Source organism: Schistocerca gregaria, chromosome 3 (genome assembly GCF_023897955.1).
Source record: "Schistocerca gregaria isolate iqSchGreg1 chromosome 3, iqSchGreg1.2, whole genome shotgun sequence".
Classification (NCBI taxonomy): domain Eukaryota; kingdom Metazoa; phylum Arthropoda; class Insecta; order Orthoptera; family Acrididae; genus Schistocerca; species Schistocerca gregaria.
Genome location: NC_064922.1, coordinates 323296511 through 323318186, shown reverse-complemented (window position 1 = coordinate 323318186; position 21676 = coordinate 323296511).

Here is a 21676-nt window from a genome sequence, read left to right as displayed (position 1 = left end):
ATGACAGAACAATAGAGGGAAAATCGAGGGATCCTTTTCCCTGACTTCCTTAAAGAAGCCAGAGACTGTAAAACATTCATCCAAGGATCATAACAGGAGACGAAAGAGAGATTTTCGACTAAGATATTGAGACAGAAGTTCAGTCATCACAACTGATTGGCAAAAGAATGCCCACGCCCCAACAAAGCAGACCAGTTTCTATCCAGTGATGCTCATTGCTTGTTTCGACCTGATTGGAATTTTGAATGCTTGCCTCAAAATGGGACAGTGAACCGTGTATATTATCGAGTCATTTTGCAACGGTTTCTTAAAGGAAAGAAAGAGAAACCGGAGCTGTGGCGAGATAATCGCTCGTTTATTTCTTTTTGTTACTGAAATTAAAATCGGCGCTTAAAGGACGCTGTTTTCAAGGCATTGATGACATCAAAGAAAATCCATCGGAGGCCTTAAAGGCCATCTCAGATGCCCCTATCCAGAACTGCTTCGCGAAATGGAAACACCGCTGGGGAAACTGTGTGAGTAGGGGAGGGGCATACTTTGAAGGGGAAAAAGACCAATAATCAGTGAAATTAATAACACATTAAAAAATGACGTTCGATTATTTTCTGAACATAACTCGTATATTGGTTACCAGCTGTTCCGCAGGTACTTCTGTTTTACATGCGAGGTTTGGTTAGCAACAACCTGCAACCTGCGTTGACTTCGACACAGACGCGTGGGTTGTAATTACAGCGACGAGGAAATTGCGTACGTGCTGGGAAGCGCTCGTATCTGGTATCTGGTGGCCCTGGCGCTCCCAATGTTTACTCTGCCGTTGGTACCGTGGCCGTGAAACCGATGGGTCGATGTGTGTACTCCCAGATTATGCCGACGTTGCAATAAAACGACAGCAAAAAAAAGACCGAGGTTGGGGGTCACGCGTTCGCTAATTTCGGGAAGCGTTGCGGAACGGCTTGTCGAGATAATAACGGCCCGATAGGCGGACGGAAGATAAGCCGGAGTCACGCCGAAGGCTGCTCTGCCATCAGCCAGCACGCGACACACACGTTGCCGCCACGGCCCCAGCGGTCAGCTCTGCAAAGTGTTTTGGGGCGTTACCTACTTGAGGAAGGTGAGAATGTATCACCTGCCCACTGACAAGGCCTCAGTAACAGTAAATCTTCGTTTTAGTCGTATTCCCACATTTTGTCAGTTGTGTCAGCTTTATCTGCAGAATAATTACCTTATTACATCGAACAGGAGGAGCGGTACAACTTGATCAGTTGCTTGCTTAAATTTTGCTATGATTTGTTCGATGTTTAACATTACAAAAAGTAAATAAAATATTTACGCTGGCTGGTCTTGTTTGATCATAATTCGTAATTCATCCTTAAAAGAACAAAAATATGTTTCGGAAACAGAAAATTACTTTTTGCAATGTTTAACTTATAGAGTTACTCCACTGCTTTAAGGATGAGATAATGCTTCACAAATCAGCGAAACTAATTAATGTTTCATTATAGGAAAGTGGCCTTATGCACAAAATCGGTCAGTGCAACAACTTAAAACTTTTTTTCGGACTTCTGACTGGTTTGATGCGGCCCGCCACGAATTCCTCTCCATTGCCAACTTCTTCATCTCACAGCAGTACTTGCAACCTACGTCCTCAATTATTTGCTGGATGTATTCCAATCTCTGTCTTCCTCTAAAGTTTTTGTTCTTTGCAGCTCCCTCTAGTACCATGGAAGTCATTCCCTGAAGTCTTAATAGATGTCCTATCATCCTGTCGCTTCTCTTTGTCAGTGTTTTTCACATATTCCTTTCCATTCCGATTCTGCGCAGAGCCTCCTCATTCCTAACCCTATCAGTCCACCGAACTTTCGTCTGTAGCACCACATCTCAAATGCCTCGATTCTCTTCTGTTCCGGTTTTCCCATAGTTCAAGCTCCACTACAATATGGCGATGTGCTCCAAAGGTACATTCTCAGAAATTTCTTCCTCAAATTACCAGTAGACTTCTCTTGGCCAGGAATGGCCTTTTTCAAGTACTTTCCTCCTTGCTCCGTTCGTCGTTGATTATTTTGCTGCCTAGGTAGCAGACTCCCTTAACTTCATGACCATCAATCTAGATGTTAAGTTTCTCACTGTCCTCATTTCTGCTACTTCCCATTACTTTCGTCTTTCTTCTATTTACTCTCAATCCATACTCTCTAAATTGTCCATTCCATTCAGACGGTATTTTCGCAGACTCAAACATTCTACACACCAACGTGAATAGTCATTTTGTTGCCACTTCTCCCGAAATGATTTTAGAAATTCGGATGCAACGTTATCTATCCCTTCTGCTTTATTTGATGTTAAGCCCTCCAAGGCACTCTTAAAGTCTGATTCTAATGCTGGTGTTATGATGACGACGAACGAGTCGTCGCCAATGTTGACTGGTGGCCAATGCTAAAGAGAAACATATAAATCACAGCAGGTTTGTCAGTAACGTCGATAAGGTGCTGGCTGCGTGCTCTGGATCTCCAACGACTACAGTAATTAGAGTCGTTGGTAAAAAGTAATACATATTTTATTTAACTGCTTGTACAGGATTCTTCTTGGCTGTATACATATAATTATAAACAGACAGTGTTCGATTTGTGCTTTTACCATTGGGGGGGGGGGGGGGGGGCGGGGGGGGGCATGTGTTAGGGAGTTAGTATAATTATATATGTTACTAGCTTGGATCGTGGAGTTACCCATGGCTAAACAGTTATTTATAAATAGATGTTAATGACGAAACTCACTATTCACGCGTATGCACTATCAGAAAAGCCATCCCTTGTTATACCTTTAAAAGTACATTATAGGTAAAGCTTATTTACAAAATCATCTACATACAGGTATACGAGGGGAATTAAAAAAGCAAAGGCACATTTGTGAAAAGCTGTACTTATTCTGATGATAGAAAATTGAAAGATGCGTTATTTTTCTACGTAACCTCCTTTTATTTTTTATTTCATCAGAAAATACATTTATCGGTTGCATCTGTAACGTATTTTGCACCGCAGCAATGACGTCATCATCACTTTCAAATCTTCTTCCCTGTACTGCTTCCGTTAAGGGTCCAAACATGTGAAAATCGCTTGGAGCCAGGTCTGGACTGTATGGTGGATGTTCTAGCACCTCGTATCTCAACTCCTTTATTGCGTCGGCTGTCCGTTTTGCAGAATGTGGGCGAGTGTTATCTTGCTGCAGGATGACACCTCTTCACAGTATTCCACAACGTTTGGATCTGATTGCAGGTTTTAGTTTCGTCCGCAACACATCACACCCACCATACAATACAGACCTGGCTCTAAAGCCTGGTTTCTTGCAACATTGTAGCATGCTACGGAAATGTGGCGTGCGTCGTCTTGTCGTTTAGTTCTAAATGTTTTGAAATGCTTACCTACTACATAACACTTTTTCAAAATTAATAAGCAAACATATTAATAGTATTAATAGTAAGACTGTATTAACATCTTTCAGTGTTCGGAACCACAAATTTAAATTATATGTAAAGTTTTACTCCAGTGCGTGGGAAATAAACATCCCAGGTTGGGATGCATAAACTAAAACCAGAGGAGGGGATGGTCTGATGCAGAGGGGGGGGGGGGGGGGGGGAAGCCCCCGCATCCCCCCCCCCCCTGCAAATCGCACACTGTAAACAGATAGCTACTGAGGCCTCACTTAGGCCATACGTTACTAAGCGCCTTGTTAAAGGTTCCTTCCTATCAGCTGAAGGCTATGCTACTTTACTGCTGGACGTCCCGAGCAAGAGTCGACGAGAGTTCGCTAGAAACTTGATAGAAGCCGCGGAGCGGCGCTGGTCGCGACTCGTGGGTCCAACGATACTAATACGGACCGCGGCCGATAACTGCAACCCCTAACAAGTGTGGTATTAAACGTTGATACCACAGCTGGATCCCCTTGCTCTTCTAAATCGACTCCTATTTCTTCTTCTAGCACGTCAGACAAATCCTCTCCCGCATAGAGGCTTTCAATGTACCCTTTCCACCTATCCACTCTCTCCTCTGCGTTGAGCAACGGAATTCCGGTTGCACTTTTAATGTTACCACCCTTGCCTCGAATTTCACCGAAGATTGTTTTGACTTTGCTATATGCTGAACTAGTCCTTACGACAATCATTTCTTTTTCGATTTTTTCCTGCAACCATTTCGCCTTAGCTTCCCTGCGCTTCCTATATATTTCATTCCTCAGTGACTTGTTATCTCTGCATCCCTCACTTCCTCTGAATATTTTTGCACTTTATTCTTTCATCGCTCAGCTTAATTACAGATTTAAAATTTTGCCGCAATAAAGAACTGACTCAATAACAGTACATAATTTTGATATTCGTATCTATTTGCATATCATGTCGCGTGTCTATTTGAAGGTCGCGAGGAGAGAGAGAGACAGAGAGAGAGAGAGAGAGAGAGAGAGAGAGAGAGAGAGAGAGAGAGAGAGAGAGAGTTTTCCATTTCTCCCACAGTACTTTTCATTTTTCGCATTCTCGCACGAACTCTTGCTATCGAGTTTATCAAAGATGTCAAGTTAACTGTGGTTCAGCAGGATAAGTGACAGTGGAGTTCAGTAGGATATGTGGCCACATGTGCACATACACAGTTATTAGTCTCTCGCTCCGAGGAAGCTAAATTCAAAGTGTTCCTCCTCTTGAAAATGACACACGTGAATAGAGTCCCAAAGCTGCAAATTTGGATGAAAACTTCGAGATGGTGCACAATATGCTAATGGACCATCCGTTATGTGCATGAAAGAACCGACTATAAAAAAATGGCAAAGAACACTATAGATTTTACACGAAGAATCAACTACTGAAAGAAAGTTTTGTGCAAACGGATGACGCATTTGTTGAATTCTCATTAAAAACAATTGTGTAGCGATCCCTTGTCCTTCATGAGATTGTGACATACGGTTACTTCCAAGGTCCGTCTATGGCTTCGATCCACACGCTATTAGCAATATGGGGACTGCGAGACCTATTACTTAACTCATCGGCAAACTCGAGTAAATCCTGCTACATCAGTAAAACGTTTTTGATAGTGTCTGCAGCCACTCCACAACTCACGAAACAGGTTTGATATAGTCACTACTACTACTACACCAATGATCAAAATCTTGTAGAAGGAGATTCCAAGGCCCACCCAGGTACTGGGAAACATGGATGCGAAATAGTGATCGCACCACCTCCACCTAGTTCCAGTCAATTAAGACTGAAATTTTCACAACATCAAGACACAGTAACTATCCGTCGCTGCATTGGATCTGATTTGATAAACTCACATTTCCATGGGAACAAACTCATTTTATTTGATCACCAAAACATTGGTATTTGCGTCTCTTCCACAAGCACCTCATCCATCTTACAAATTCATACACGAGCTGACACAAAACTACACACTACGTTACAAAACAGAAGGAAAAAACTGATCAGAACTCCTCGCCTGTGCACGGTAAATGCGCTGGTGACTCCTTGCAATCATTCGGTACTCCATGAATAACTTGAGCCCATAGATCATGTAACACTGTCGAAGATCATCTCTACTACGGAGGGCTCATCACTGCCACTGCTCCTCCTGAGAAGGTTGCCTATGGGCTCTCAGGTCTCTCGGGCTGTGCAATGCTAAGCGGCCACACTTCCTGGTAGTGTCAGACGCTCAGAGTTACAACATGTGTCCCTTAGAAATCCACATTAGTTTTAACCATCACAAAAATATAGTTCAAATGGCTCTAAGCACTATGGGACTTAACATCTGGGATCATCAGTCCCATAGACTTAGAAACTACTTAAACCTAACTAACCTAACGACATCACACACATCCGTGCCCGAGGTAGGATTCGAACCTGCGACCGTAGCAGCAGCGCGGTTCCGGACGGAAGGGCCTAGAACCGCTCGGCCACAAAGGCCGGCCAACCATCACAAGGATTTTGTACATATCGCTTTGAAGTAGACCAGCACAGAATGTGGGCACACAAGATGGGCTATATGCCTGAACATCCATTTGGCAAATAAATACTTTTGAGATGCAGCCAATAGTATGCAATACGATATCCTTTATCTAAGATGCACAAATTGTGGAGCAGCTAAGGCACAATACTTTCACGAAGTAGATACATTGCGTCAGCTACTATGGGAGGCAGCATCGATACAAACAACGAAGGAGCAGTTGCGATGGCTGGTGGCAGGGATTAAAAAACCTTCTGTACAAAACACTTTCAAATTAATAGAAAAAATACTTAACTCCCTGTGTTTCCTGTGTCTCCTACATGTAGTTACACTGACAGTCTATCACTACTCCCAGAACGCAAAGTAAGTACCGTCTTGCTATTACTCAGTACTGATGCTCTCGAAGCCTGCAACACGACTGGGGGCGAGCACCTTTTCTTTTTTTCCTTATTGTTGTTTCCACACCTGATACAGGTAGGCCAGCGGCGGCATACTGTGCCGCTCTTCGGCCACAGGTAAGACTAATGATACAGAAGGAGACAATTGCAGAACAGACATGTTGGATATACAAACGCAGACATACAAAATTCCAAAATTAAAAACGTTCAGAAACGTGGACACTCACAGAGAAGACAGAGATGACACACACGAACGTTGGGGCACAATACGATGAAACACTGGAGCACTGGAACACTAACACGACGGCACACACAAACACTAGGCGATGATCTCCGGCGGGCGAAAGTTCACTATATGTGTACGAGTCTGGGGACCTGCCAAAAAGGGTGAAAATGTGGGGGAGGAGGGTGAGGGGAGGGTGTAGATGCCAGTGACAGGGGAGATGGGAGGTAGAGGAAAGAAGGTAAGGGGGTTAGGGGAGGCCCGGAGGAGAGGAGGGAGGGAGTAAGGGAGGAGGACGAGAAGGAAGAGAGGGTGCCCTTGGGAAAAAACACAGGGGGTGGATGGGAGGGGATCAAAGTTGGTAGGAGTGGTAGACGGAGGGGATGAAGGCATCATCAGGGAGGGGAAGTTGGCGGAAGCCACCTTGGGAGAGGGTTTGGAGACTGGAAAGATGGAGAGCAGGTGTGATGTGGAAATTGAGACGCAGTAGCAGACGGGGGTGGGAGAGAATGGGAGAGACGAGTGGGTGAGAGGGATCAAGTTTGTGGGAGGTGTAGAGGATCCATATCCATTAGAGGAAAAGGACTAGGTGCAGGAACGGGATGAGGTCACATAGGATCTGCATGGGGGATGGTAGGCAGATGCGATAGGCGAGGCGGGGTGCATGGCGTTCTTGGATTTGAAGGGATTGGTAACAGGTAGGAGGGCAGAGATCCATGTACAGTGGGAGTAGAAGAGGATGGGGTGGATGAGGGATTTATAGGTTTGGAGAATGGTGGGAGGGTCCAGACCCCATGTATGGCCAGAAAGGAGCTTGAGGAGACGGAGGCGGGAGCGTGCCTTGGCTTGGATTGTCCGTGATGGGGGGGGGGGGGGGGGGGCGGTCCAGGAGAGGCAACGGTCAAGGGTGACGCCAAGATGCTTGAGGGTGGGAGTCTAGGTATTAGGACGGCCATAAATGGTGATATTGAAGTCGAGGAGACGGAAGGAAGGGGTGGTTTGCCTACAATGATCGCCTGGGTCTTGGAAGGATTGACCTTGAGCAACCACTGCTTACACCAAGCGGTGAACCGCTCAAGATAGGATTGGAGAAGCTGTTGGGAGCGTTGCAGGGTGGAGGCGAGGGCAAGGAAGGCGGTATCATCGGCGTATTGCAGAGGTGGACGGGGGGTGAAGGCGGCGGCATGTCCGCCGTATACAGAAGGTATAGGAGAGGGGAGAGGATGCTCAACACCGATGGGCGGCTGGTTTAATCGGCGTTGACAGGAGGCACTGAACTCCATCTCCCTGAGGGTGTGGCGCTGCCCCCTCTTTCCACTGGCGCATAGGTCAGCGCCTTCTTGATGCCGTTTCGAGGCGCTGTGGTGGTCGGTGAGCAGTCCATGCGTTAGGACTGCTCAATAAATGTAGTATGACGCAGTCCCCCGCCCCCTTCCCCACAAAGTGAAAGGTAAGGACAGAACTCCCAAGTATGAGGTACAGCACAACGAGCCTTAAAAGCACCAAACTCGACAGAAAACTAATGATGAACATACAGGGTGTTTCAAAAATGACTGGTATATTTGAAACGGCAATACAAACTAAACGAGCAGCCATAGAAATACACCGTTCGTTGCAATATGTTTGGGACAACAGTACATTTTCAGGCAGACAAACTTTCGAAATTACAGTAGTTACAATTGTCAACAACAGATGGCGCTGCGGTCTGGGAAACTCTATAGTATGATATTTTCCACATATCCACCATGCGTAGCAATAATATGGCGTAGTCTCTGAATGAAATTACCCGAAACCTTTGACAACGTGTCTGGCGGAATGGCTTCACATGCAGATGAGATGTACTGCTTCAGCTGTTCAATTGTTTCTGGATCCTGGCCGTACACCTGGTCTTTCAAGTGTCCCCACAGAAATAAGTCACAGGGGTTCATGTCTGGCGAATAGGGAGGCCAATCCACGCCGCCTCCTGTATGTTTCGGATAGCCCAAAACAATCACACGATCATCGAAATATTCATTCAGGAAATTAAAGACGTCGGCCGTGCGATGTGGCCGGGCACCATCTTGCATAAACCACGAGGTGTTCGGAGTGTCGTCTAAGGCAGTTTGTACCACCACAAATTCACGAAGAATAACCAGATAGCGTGATGCAGTAATCGTTTAGGATCTGAAAAATGGGCCAATGATTCCTTTGGAAGAAATGGCGGCCCAGACCAGTACTTTTTGAGGATGCAGGGACGATGGGACTGCAACATGGGCTTTTCGGTTCCCCATATGTGCCAGTTCTGTTTATTGACGAAGCCGTCCAGGTAAAAATAAGCTTCGTCAGTAAACCAAATGCTGCCCACATGCATATCGCCGCCATCAATCCTGTGCACTGTATCGTTAACGAATGTCTCTCGTGCAGCAATGGTAGCGGCACTGAGGGGTTGCCGTGTTTGAATTTTGTATGGATAGAGGTGTAAACTCTGGCGCATGAGACGATATGTGGATGTTGGCGTCATTTGGACTGCAGCTGCAACACGGCGAACGGAAACCCGAGGCCGCTGTTGGATCACCTGCTGCACTAGCTGCGCGTTGCCCTCTGTGTTTGCCGTACGCGGTCGCCCTACCTTTCCAGCACGTTCATCCGTCACGTTCCCAGTCCGTTGAAATTTTTCAAACAGATCCTTTATTGTATCGCTTTTCGGTCCTTTGGTTACATTAAACCTCCGTTGAAAACTTCGTCTTGTTGCAACAACACTGTATTATAGGCGGTGGAATTCCAACACCAGAAAAATCCTCTGTTCTAAGGAATAAATCATGTTGTCCACAGCACAATTGCACGTTGTGAACAGCACACGCTTACAGCAGAAAGACGACGTACAGAATGGCGCACCCACAGACTGCGTTGTCTTCTATATCTTTCACATCACTTGCAGCGCCATCTGTTGTTGACAATTGTAACTACTGTAATTACGAAAGTTTGTCCGCCTGAAAATGTACTGTTGTCCCAAGCATATTGCAACAAACGGTGTATTTCTATCGCTGCTCGTTTAGTTTTTATTGCCGTTTCAAATATACCGGTCATTTTTGAAACACCCAGTACGTATTACAAAGCAACAAACTATAAAAACATTTTCCCAAGAAGCAGACAGGTACATGATGACGTTATTGTCCTAGCTGTCACATATACATGAGAGTAGTGCGAAATCATATAGTTGTAGAGCGCTGTTGGACAAGATCTAATTTTGGAGAAAGAACTGCGCAGGAGTCTTGTGGACTCGTGGGTAGCGACTAACAGGTTGCAGTTCGTCTGCCCAACGCATCCCAGACTTGCTGTACAAGATTCTAACCCCGAGAACCTACTAGTCATTACAAGATATCTTTAGCTGCAATAAATTCATTCGCGCCATTGTCCATGCAAAGAAAGACTTCACCCCTGAAAAGTTCCATCTTACCTGATTATAATTAAAGTGGAGCTACTCACAGAGGTCCAGCGAAACTTGATAATGGGGAACCGATTTACGCTGGAAAAAAGTTAATTCAAATTTTGACTACCAGTCGCACATCTAGCGCTCCACAGTCTCGTCGGCTTCTCCGTAGCTAATACTGAACAAACTATAAACTATAAATCAACATTAAGACTTTCTCAATTCTTTGGTCTTTTCTGCCCACGTCCCATTTCTAATCCATTACATATGGAAACATTTCTATACGTTGTTCTTGCATTCGCGCCATGTTTACAACTGGTGACCAAAATTGGAACTAGTTTTTTTTCCAGCGTAAATCAAAATGGTTCAAATGGCTCTAAGCACTTGGGACTTAACATCTGAGGTCATCAGTCCCCTAGACTTAGAACTACTTAAACCTAATTAACCTAAGGACATCACAAACTCCATGCCCGAGGCAGGATTCGAACCTGCTACCGTAGCAGCAGTGCAGTTCCGGACCGAAGAACCTAGAACCGCTCGGCCACAGCGGCCGGCACCAGCGTAAACCGGTTCTGCATTAACGCAGTAGCATATCTACGAAATTTTGCTGGCATATCATAATTGCCGCCCACGCTGTGAGTAGCTGCACTTTAATTATAACCACCTGGTACATACGTGCGAGTATTAACAGTATTTCTTCGACCACCAACTAAGATGTGGATATGCGAACTTGCATCTGGTATGGAGTCTCCGTACATGAGAGGGCCACCACCAATAAATTACAAGTAGTTCCGGTTATAGCTAGCATTTCCTCTGTTTACGGCACAGATTATCCTGTATCTGTTGTAGCTTGACATACAGCAAGTCTAAAGAATAAAACGAACATACGTATTTAACGTGCTGTGTGCTCTAATTAGCCTGAAGTTAATAACGTATTGTTAGGCTGATTATGTGCTAAGGTAATGACCAGTTTTCTACGATGATGCTTTTATTTCTCGCTACAGATCCGTTAATTATTCGACCTTGTGCTGTACTGCAGCAGCCAAACGTCTCATTACTTCCAAGGCTGCATGACGATCGAGATATATGCTGTTAGAAAGGTATTCATGTAGACTGTCCATGTGAAGCATGCCATTCTTTCGCCATTTAACAGTGGATGAAATTACGTGTTTATCGAGTAAAGCAGATAAGAACTACTTCCTCCGAAGAAAAATCGCACTAGAGCAAGTCAGAATCGTTACAGGTGAAAAAGACATTATTAAACAGAAGAATTCCAGAGGTGTAAGACAAAAATAAATGTGGAAATAGGGCCTCCCGTCGGGTAGACCGTTCGCCTGGTGCAAGTCTTTCGATTTGACGCCACTTCGGCGACTTGCGCCTCGATGGTGATGAACTGATGATGATTAGGACAACACAACACCCAGTCTCTGAGCGGAGAAAATCTGCGACTCAGCCGGGAATCGAACCCGGGCCCTTAGGTTTGGCATTCTGTTGCGCTGACCACTTTTTTTTTCATTTTGTTCAGTACAGTTCGTTGCGTTTGGTCTGTGCGGACGTCACATGACGTCCACTCAAGCTGATCGTTGATTCCTTTACTCAGTTTTTTTTTTTTATCACAGAGAACAATCGGCCCTCTGACCGAACACGCTGAGCTACCGTGCCGGCATCGACTCAGCTACCGGGGGCGGAGTGATGTAAGATATTGGCATGGTATCTGACGTTAATCGTGTGCGGTAAAGCGCGTCTGGAGCAAGAGAAGGGAAGTGAAACGTAGATACGCAGATATCAGCATTTGCGAGAGAACGTTCAGTTAGGCTGAAATAAACCGTTTGGTGTAATCTGAAGATCGCTAGACATTTGAAAAGGATGGTACTATTCGACGATGTTGGCAGGAATGAATGAATCTTCGCCGATCACCTCTAGACACGACAGAACGTGAGAAAGGCGCAGTAGTCAGAGAGGCACTCAGGGCTCCGGATTCTTCATTATCATCGATACGAGGAGCAACCGATGCTTCGGTGACGGTAAGGGCCATTAATAGACGGCACATAGAAAGAGGGCTGGGCTCACGGTGCCGCTTGCGCCCACTAACATCTACCACTTTACGCCAAGAAGCTTGTCTGCAGTGGCGTCGGGCACAGAGAGGCAATTCTGACGTTGCGGTTGATAATGAAAGCAAGACACGTTCATAGGATTTGACGACCAGGAAAAAGCGTTCGACATTGTAAAATGATGCAAGATATTAGGAATTCTGAGAAATTTGGAAACTTGTGGTAACGTCTAATGGGACCAAACTGCTGAGGTCATCGGTCCATAAGCTTACACACTATTTAATCTAATGTAAACTAACTTTCGCTAAGGACGACACACACGCCGATGCCCGAGGGAGGACTCGAACCTCCGACGGGGGGAACCGCGCGGACCGTGACAAGACGCCGTAGAGAGCGCGGCTTCCCCGTGCGGCCAATTCTGAGAAAACTAGGGGAAGATTTAGGGAGAGACTGGTAATATACATAATGTACAAGAACCAAGATAAAGCAATAAAAGAGCTCACGGCCAAGAACTAAAAAAGAGTGTAAGACAGGTATGTTGTCTTTCGTCCCTGCTGTTCACTCTGTACACTGAAGAAGCAACGATTGAAATTAAAGAAAGGTTCAGAGTGGAATCAAAGTTCAAGGTGAAAGGAAATCAATGACACGATTTGCTGACGATATCGCTATCCTGAGTGAAAGTGGAGAATAATTACATGATCTGCTGAATGGAATGATCTAACGAGTACAGAAAATGGTTTGAGAGTAAACTGAAGAGGAAAGTAGTCAGAAGTAGCAGAAATGAGAACAGCGATAAAGTTAATATCGTGATTGCTGGTCAGGAAGTAAATGAAGTTAAGGACTTCTGCTACCTAGGCAGAAAAGTATCCAGTGACGGACGGAGTAAGGAGGACAGCAAAAGTAGACTACCACTGCCAAAAGGGCATTCGTGACCAAGAGAAGTCTACTGGTGTCAAATATAGACCTTAATTTGAGAAAGAAATTTCTGAGGATGTGTGTTTCAAGCACAGCATGGTATGGCAGTGAAATATGGACTTTGGGAAAACCAAAATAGAAGAGAATCGAAGCATTTGAGATGTGTTACTACAGAAGAATGTTGAAAATAAGGTAAGGAATGAGGAGGTCCTCCGCAGAATCGGAGAGGAAAGGAATATGTGGAAAATAATGAGAAGGAGAAAAGACAGGATGATAGGACGCCTGTTAAAGACATCAGGGAATGACTTCCACAGTGATAGAGGGGACTATAGAAGGCAAAGACTGTATAGGAAGACAAGAGATTGGAATACATCCAGCAAATAATTGAGGACGTAAGTTGTAAGTGGTACTTTGAGATGGAGAGGTTGGCACAGGTGAGGAATTCATGATGGGCTGCATCACACCAAACTGAAGTTTTGAGTACTCAAAAAACTAAACTAAAAAATCCGTCCCGAATACGGCGAGAGTTTTAGAATTTCTACTGTTTTTGTGCTTGCCAAACCCTACCATGGCCAGCAAGATCGCCTTACCTCCCCCCAAATGAGAACCTTTGGAGCATTGTGGACAGGGCTTTCCAACTATTTCGGGACGGAATATGGCATCGTATCTCTCGGGAGGACATCCAACAACTTTGTCAATCATAACCAAGCCGAATAACTGCTTGTGTGTGGGCAAGAGGTGGACCAACCCATTATTGACTTGCTCAAGTTGTAAAGTTTTTTATCTTGAACAAATCGACCAATTTTTCTGGAACTGTTTGTGTATATCACATCATCTATTAGTTAAAAACAGTCTTGGTTACAATTTTTTTTTCTTCGACGCGTTTCGTCTTATTTAGGCATCTTCTGGTTATCTTTTCACAGGAGCGGGAACACGTTATGCAGATCTTGGTGCATCTCGCGTCCATCTAGAAAAGATAACCAGAAGATGCCTAAATAAGGCGAAACGCGTCGTTGAAAAAAAAATTTAAAAATATTGCAACCAAGACTGTTTTTAATCAATACTGGTTTGCTGTTATGCCACATATGGACTGGAAGAATTTCTCACATCATCTAGCCATTTCCGTCCCATTCAGATAATTACTTCGTGGTGCATCGTCGTTAGTTCTATATATAGCAGGTACTTTCCTAGTGAAACAATCTTACATTCTTAATAACTACTGTTTTAACTATAAACGATACACTTAATTATAGCTAATACTACCAATAATGAATAAACCATTTCAGAAATGCAATTCTAGTACATTTTAATTGTTTATATCCCCATACGTTTCGTCACACTCCGTTGACTATACATGTAGTTCTTATTCTACGATGGTCCGTTTTCGCCTGTACAACTGACATCTAATCTGCTAACACACTGACTTTCATTTGTTTCGCAAATATTGTCTGTGGAGTCAATCGTGAAATGGAAACCCAGAATGATTTTTGTGGCAGAATAATCCATAGAATGTACCGCTGAAACACAGTGTTCATCAATGGTTGACTTACTGGGCTAAGAAAGGATAGTATGGTCATTATGCTCCATTCATTCATTGTGCTTGTGGTCTGACTAACGTTAGTTATCAGTCTGGGTTCATTACCAGATTGGCTTAATAGAAGCGACAGAGAAGTTTCAATGAAGAGCGGCATGTTTCTTCTCGATGCTTGCCAAACTGCAGCGACAGCTATTACCAGAGAGGCGTTGTGCATTACTGTGAAATTTACTGCTGGGATTCAGACAGTGAACATTTAAAGAAGATGGAAATACTTAGCTACCACGATCATGTCAGTACTATTGAAATTCTTCTGGTATAGTACGAGCAGTACATTCAGAACTTGATAATCCAAGAAAACTCGGGCAACGTATTACTTCTTCCCGTAAGGCAGAGGTTGGACAAAATATGGAAACACCAACAGGAAAGCACACTTGAACGTAAATGCAGCCTGACGGTTGCGTTGTTGTATTCGACCACGAACGGCACCTGTGCAAAGCCCTCAGTACGTTGCAAGTGCCACACAACAGTGTTCTGTACAACTGTGAGTGCACTATGTCGGATCTAAGTGAAGTCGAACGTGGGCAAATTGTTGGTGGTCGGATTGCTTCTCTAACCAAGGTAGTCGAAGTGTTTGGTGTATAAAAAGGCACCATATCGAAGATTTATAACACATACTGGGAGAGCGGGAAAACATCATCCACTAATTCACAACGTGGAAGAACGTGTATGTTGCGTGATCGTGACAGATGATCATTGAACACAACTGTCACGAAATATAAGAGAACGACAGCTGGAAAAGTCACTGCAGAGATGAATGTCGCACTGGCAACCACTGTCAGCAACAAAACAAGATGAGGAGAGCTGCATAAGCTGTATCATCATTGACGCAAATTCCTGTGACAGGAAAATGTGCTCAAGCATGAAACCTGGTCTATGGATCAATCGAAGACTTTAATAAGATTGGATGAGTCTTATTTTGCAAAGTATCCACGTTCTGGCCGAGTTTACGTCCAAGAGTGAAACATGGCGGGGGTTCGGTGATCATTTGGGCAGTTCAATGGGCCACATGTGGATCTGGAAGGTTGATTTACTGGCCAGAATTATGTGTTATTTTGGCTGATCTAGTTCATCCCGTGATACAGTTGTTTGTTCTCAAGTGGCGGATGTGGTATCATAGATCGACATCAGTCCTACAGATGTCTCACAGTTGAGAACAGAAATGCGCATTTCTCACAGACACCGACAGTGGTTGCGACTAGAGATGGGTTGTTCGCGAACTAACGGATCCAAAGGAACTGTTCACCAAGATGAACGGAACGAACGAATTCTAAGGCACGGACTTTCACAGTTCACTTCGGTCGCGGCTTTCTACTTACAGTTCCCGGGATCGGGAAACGGTCGGTCTCGTTCCCGAACGGCACGTCGGCCGGTCTCGTTCCCAGCCTCGGTCCCGTTCCCGTCTGTGTCGGTCTCGCTCGGCCGGACTCGACCTTTCTACACGTGACCACTAGACACCGTTCCACTGACGACTGCTCATAGTTAAGTTCAGTACCGAGTTGTTCGTTTCGTTCGCTTCGCAAACCCATTCTAGATCTGATTCAAACCTTCTAGTTCTTTACGTATTCTGTTCAGCGTCCACAACCGGTAATCAAAATATATTTTATAATTACGTAAATCACATAAAAATTGAAACTTCCTGGCAGGTTAAAACTGTGCGCCGGACCGAGACTCGAACTCGGGAACTTAGCCTGTGGCGGGCAAGTGCTCCGCCATCTGAGCTACCCAAGAACGACTCACGCCCCGTCCTCACAGCCTTACTTCTGCCAGTACCTCGTCTCCTACCTTCCGAAATTTACAGACGCTCTCCTCCTTTCACAGGAGAAGCTCTCATCCTTTCGCAGGAGAGCTCCCGTGAAGTTTGGAAGGTAGGAGACGATGTACTGGCAGAAGTAAGGCTGTGAGGACGGGGCGTGAGCCGACACGGTAACTCAGCGTGTTCGGTCAGAGGATTAGCTGCCAACTGTAACAAAAAAAGAAGAAAGAAACTGAGTTAATGGATCAACGATGAACTGAAACGGGTGTCTTGCGACGTCCGCCTCGAGCAGATACAACGAACGAAAACGAACAAAATGAGATTAAAAAAAAAGAAAAAAAACGAAGATAGTAGAGCACTTGCCGACGAGAGGCAAAGGTCCTGAGTTCCAGTCTCGGTCCGGCACACAGTTTTAACCTGCCAGGAAGTTTCATATCAGCGCACACTCCGCTGCAGAATGAAAATCTCATTCTGGATACATAAAAATTGCGTGGTCTGTAATACATACATCTTTTCAGGTAACAAAACGGCGTTTCAGATTACTTCACAATTTCGGTAAACAGCAGAAGAAATACTTGTAAAAAGGCAATATTTTTTGTTATTACACATGCAGAGGACGTCGACACGGCACACACGAATGACCATTTTCCGTCTTTTTTTTTATCCAAGGTAGAAGAGCATGTTCATTGTTATGGAAGGCAGATCGACTTATAATTGAATGAAGCCTGTGCTTCGTAATCGAGTGTCTGGTGCCACATTTTGTAAAGAGAATATGATAACTCCTACAATATTACTTCAGTGGTACAGGGTGGCGCACGAAAAATCGGCCCCGAGTATTAGACTGCTCATTGTCGCTTTACCAATCGTCATTTATTGTTCCGAAGTTGATTGAATTAGCTTATTTGTTATTTCTTCACTGCGTAATTATTACATGTTTGTCTATTCTGCTCGTAGAGATCACCAAATCGTGCGTAATTGGCGAGCAGTCTGTACTCGGAGTCGGTTTTTCGTGAACCACCTTATATTATTTCACTGTGATCACCCACATAACGCTGCAGTCGGCTAAGTGAGATCTGTAAAATCACGAAAATTACAAGTGTGTGACAATTCTGTTATGAATAAAAACTCTATACTCCATTCTTGGCTCCTTCCATCGTCAGTCACCTATGCTACTAATTTTCAGTTTTTCATAAGAACCATATACCAAGCACCCATGAACGGTGAACGAGTAAAAATGAACGGTTCCCAAAAAAGAGCGATAACCAGTAAACTAGTTCCCAAGGATGAACGACTTTGCCTATCTGTAGTTGCGACGGGACCCAGCGGATCCAATGCTGCGAGCCCACTGTCTTCAGTGACTCCGACTGTAAGCGCCCTCTTTTTTTGCGTTTTGTTCGTTATCGATCGTTGTGTTTGGTCGTTGCGGACGTCGCAAGACATCCTATTCAAGTTCGGTGGTTGATCCTTCCACTCAGTTTTTTTATTACAGAGGCCAACCGGCTCTCTGACCGATCATGCTGAGCCACCGTGCCGTGCCTTCGACAGTTCGCTCGCTCATTATTAGAGGGAACTTCGCACTGGAATTTGTTACTGTTTGTTCTTTTGTAATGTTTCTTTGCAATTCTCTAAGAAAACAACAAGTAAAACTCTGTTCATGTGTTCGGTAATCATTTCTGCTCTGGTCTAGTTTTCGTGAGGCGGTAGCTGCTGCACCACTCTGTAGTCCTCTTCTCCTTGCCGTTATGTACAGAGCAGTATACAACAGCCATGCTGTGTTCAAGGACGATAGGGCCCTGCTCACACAGCTCTCATCGTCCAGGACTTGTTCCGTGAGCACGAGGATGAAGTCACATCTCCCCTGGCCCCGTCATCAGATCTCAATAATGTTAGGTCTTTATGGTCTTTAGAGAATGATGTATGATCCTAATCCATCTTCATGGTCACTGAAAGTTCCTTGCAGATTAAAACTGTGTGCCGGACCGAGACCGAACTCGGGACCTTTGCCTTTCGCGGGCAAGTGATCTACCATCTGAGCTACCCAAGCACGACTCAACGCCCCGTCCTCACAGCTTTAGTTCTGCCAGTAGCTCGTCTCCTGCCTTCCAAACTCGGTCCGGCACACAGTTTTAATCTGTCTGGAAGTGTCATATTAGCTGCAGAGTGAAAATCTCATTCATGGTCATTATCTAAACTTGCCATTATTTTCCGGGAAAAATGCTACAACATTTCCTTGAACACCGTACAGGACATGTATTTATCCATACAGGAAGCTGTATTGAATGCCTGCACAACATTAGGCAAGGTGATGTGTTTCTGATGTATCCCTGTTTGACTAAGTGACCAACGCGAAGAAATGAAGAAAATTAGATTTCGTGCAGAGGTTTATGAGTAGTCGTTCTTCGGACACACCATTCACGAATGAAACAGGGCATGCACCACACATGTAGGACTGCTTGCGGACTACAGATGTAAACTTAGGCACAGGAAATATACTTGACAGGTCAGTGTGACTAAGACACTGTGATCGAAGACGGCCTGACTCAGTGGTAGCAGGTTTGCGAGGTCGTGAGTTGTGTGCCCCACTGCCAGAGGGGGAGCTGCGGCGTGCAGTGTGGTGGGGGTAAAGTGGGTAGGGAGGGGGAGGGCTGGGGGGAAGTGAGAGCAGGCAGCGTTCGTTGGCCGCGGCGGCAGCTGCAGCCCGTGGCGCGACGCGTGCTGAGCCCGGCAGCTGCAGTCTCTCGGCAAGGCACGGTGCAGCTGTTTTTTGGCAGCATCTGCCCGTCGCGTGCCGAGGCGGAGTGGAGCGCAGAGCGGGGGGCTTTAAATAGCGGCGGCAGGGGCAGGGTCGCCGGCCCGAGCGGCACGCTCCCCTCACGAGTCGGTGAAAGGCACCGGAGGTGGGCGGCCGAGAGCTGCGTGCGGCGGAGGCCGAGTTGTCACGTCTCAAACGTTGCCGCTTGTCAAGAGCTTCACTAGTAGCGGCTCAGTCATGCAATCGTGTGGTACAGTATCGATATCAATACGTAACTAAATGCATATTGATCCTTCAATAATATCGGAACAAAGTATCGATACCGACGGCATCGCAATATCCTGTTAGGTTTTTATCAATTTTGGAAACCATCTTTAACAAATGATTCACATGGCTCGGAGCACTATGCTACTTAACTTCTGAGGTCATCAGTCCCCTAGAACTTAGAACTACTTAAACCTAAATAACCTAAGGACATCACACACATCAATGCCCGAGGCAGGATTCGAACCTGCGACCGTAGCGGACGGGCGGTTCCAGACTGAAGCACCTACAACCGCTCGGCCAAATCGGAGAGGACCTTCCTTTCATAAATCCCAATCCATTTTCACGCTGATAGACAACACCAGAGCTGATTTTCTGGGGGAACGCTGGGGGATGCGTACCCCTAAACTTTTTCGTCGACAAAGTATTTTTTTTTTTTTTTACGGTGTTGAGAACTTGGAAGAGTGCCAAAGATTTATTTCACGGACGTAAATTTTTATTTCATTTTTTCGATTTGGTAATTGCAATACGAACGATACCAGTGCAGGTTTTGGTGGGAAAACCGATATCACCGACTGTTTCAAGCATTTCTAAGCTGCGGCAACCGTTCTCGACAACTGAATCGCTGGTAGCCAGTTCGACAAGCATATAGTGACTTTGCCCGCTAATAGTGGGCGATGGTAGTGCTAAACGGATATGCGTACGCTCAAATCGCATGCAACTAAAGTGTTCGGTACCTCTTTCTCTTGTATGGTTGTGTGTTTCTCGGTATCGCCTGCTTCGTTTGAGCTGTAAAGTCAACTGAAGAGTCCGATATCTCTTTTTGTAGTTAGACATGTTGATGACGTCATGGCTAAAAGAAGGCGGGTGGTATCCCATGCTTCAGTTATACCTAATTTTCGCTGCATTATACCCCATGTCGGAGCACCCTCAAACTTTTTTTTAGAAAAAAAAAACACTGGTCAACTCAGTCCCTGCTACTTCTGCAGTGCCGACAAACAAACAGTCGTAAGGCTTGGACAACGGCGTAGCCTAGCACGAGCGTATTTACAATGCAACAGCCGATATCGGCCGACGCCCTTTCAAGCTTCGGAATATCTAGAGATTGAAAATCAACATTAACAAGCATTACGTCACTGTGCTCATCTTATCAAGCAGTTTCGGTTGCTGTTAAAAATATATATAAATCTATTTCATAAATCATACTTGCTTCAATATCTCGATCGGTTTAAGGGTTAAGGTTCTATATTACATACCAAAGTAAGTGCCCATTAGCGTACTATCAGTTCACGAAAACCTCAATATCTGGAAACGTTCGCGAAATGAAAAGGGAAGTTACGTCTTACATGGCTCATACTGTATATACAAACATTGCAGGGAAAAGGCTCATACACACTTTTAAAGGTTTCCAACTCACTCAAGATTTATTGTTGTAACACTGCACATGGAGTACGTGAAACGATGGTTCAAATGGTTCTGACCACTACGCGACTTAACTTCTGAGGTCATCAGTCGCCTAGAACATAGAACTAATTAAACCTAACTAACCTAAGGCCACTCTGGCCGGCATACATGAAACGATTATGTTTAAGTATCAATAGAACAAGCGTTTCTGAGGTACCAGAACTGACCCATGGTGAAACACCCTTGTGAGTACGTGGTGTACCTTCCACATGGTGTAATGCAGGCGCTGACTTTGGCATCCAGTCGATCGTACGGATGGAAAATACTGTCCTGTGATACGTTATGGTAAGCCATTATCCAGTTGGGACGACACATCACTTTCCTGTTGCAAGAATTGCGAAAGAAAGGGTCTAACAACATTCTCCACCTACCGAATGCTGGTTAGTGTCCCTTCCAGAAAAACAGAAGGTTAAAGAGGGTTGTAGCTTATGGCACCCCAGGCCCAAAGGCCTGTTATGGGACCAGTGTGGCTTGGACGAACGAACTATACCAGAAGCGCTCACCAGGTCTACGTCGTACGCGCAAACGACCATCACTTTCTTGCAGCCAGAATCCTCTTTAATTACTGAAGACCACGGTATGCCATTTTATCTTTCGACTGATCCTCTGACGGCGCCAGTCGAACCGTGCACGTCGATGCAGTGGTGCGAGCGAAAAACGAGATAGAGGTGTGTGAGCCCGTAGTCCCACTGTTAATAACCGGTTGGCAACAGTTCGTGTTGGCACATGTGATTGCACAATCCCCAACTACGGAAAGGATAAAGGGGACCATGAGGACTGGAGGATGCTGAACGTGTCGGTATGGGTGTTCCTAATGGATGAAATAATTGATCATCATCACACAGCTCCAAGCTTATCATTACTGCGGTTTAAGAGTG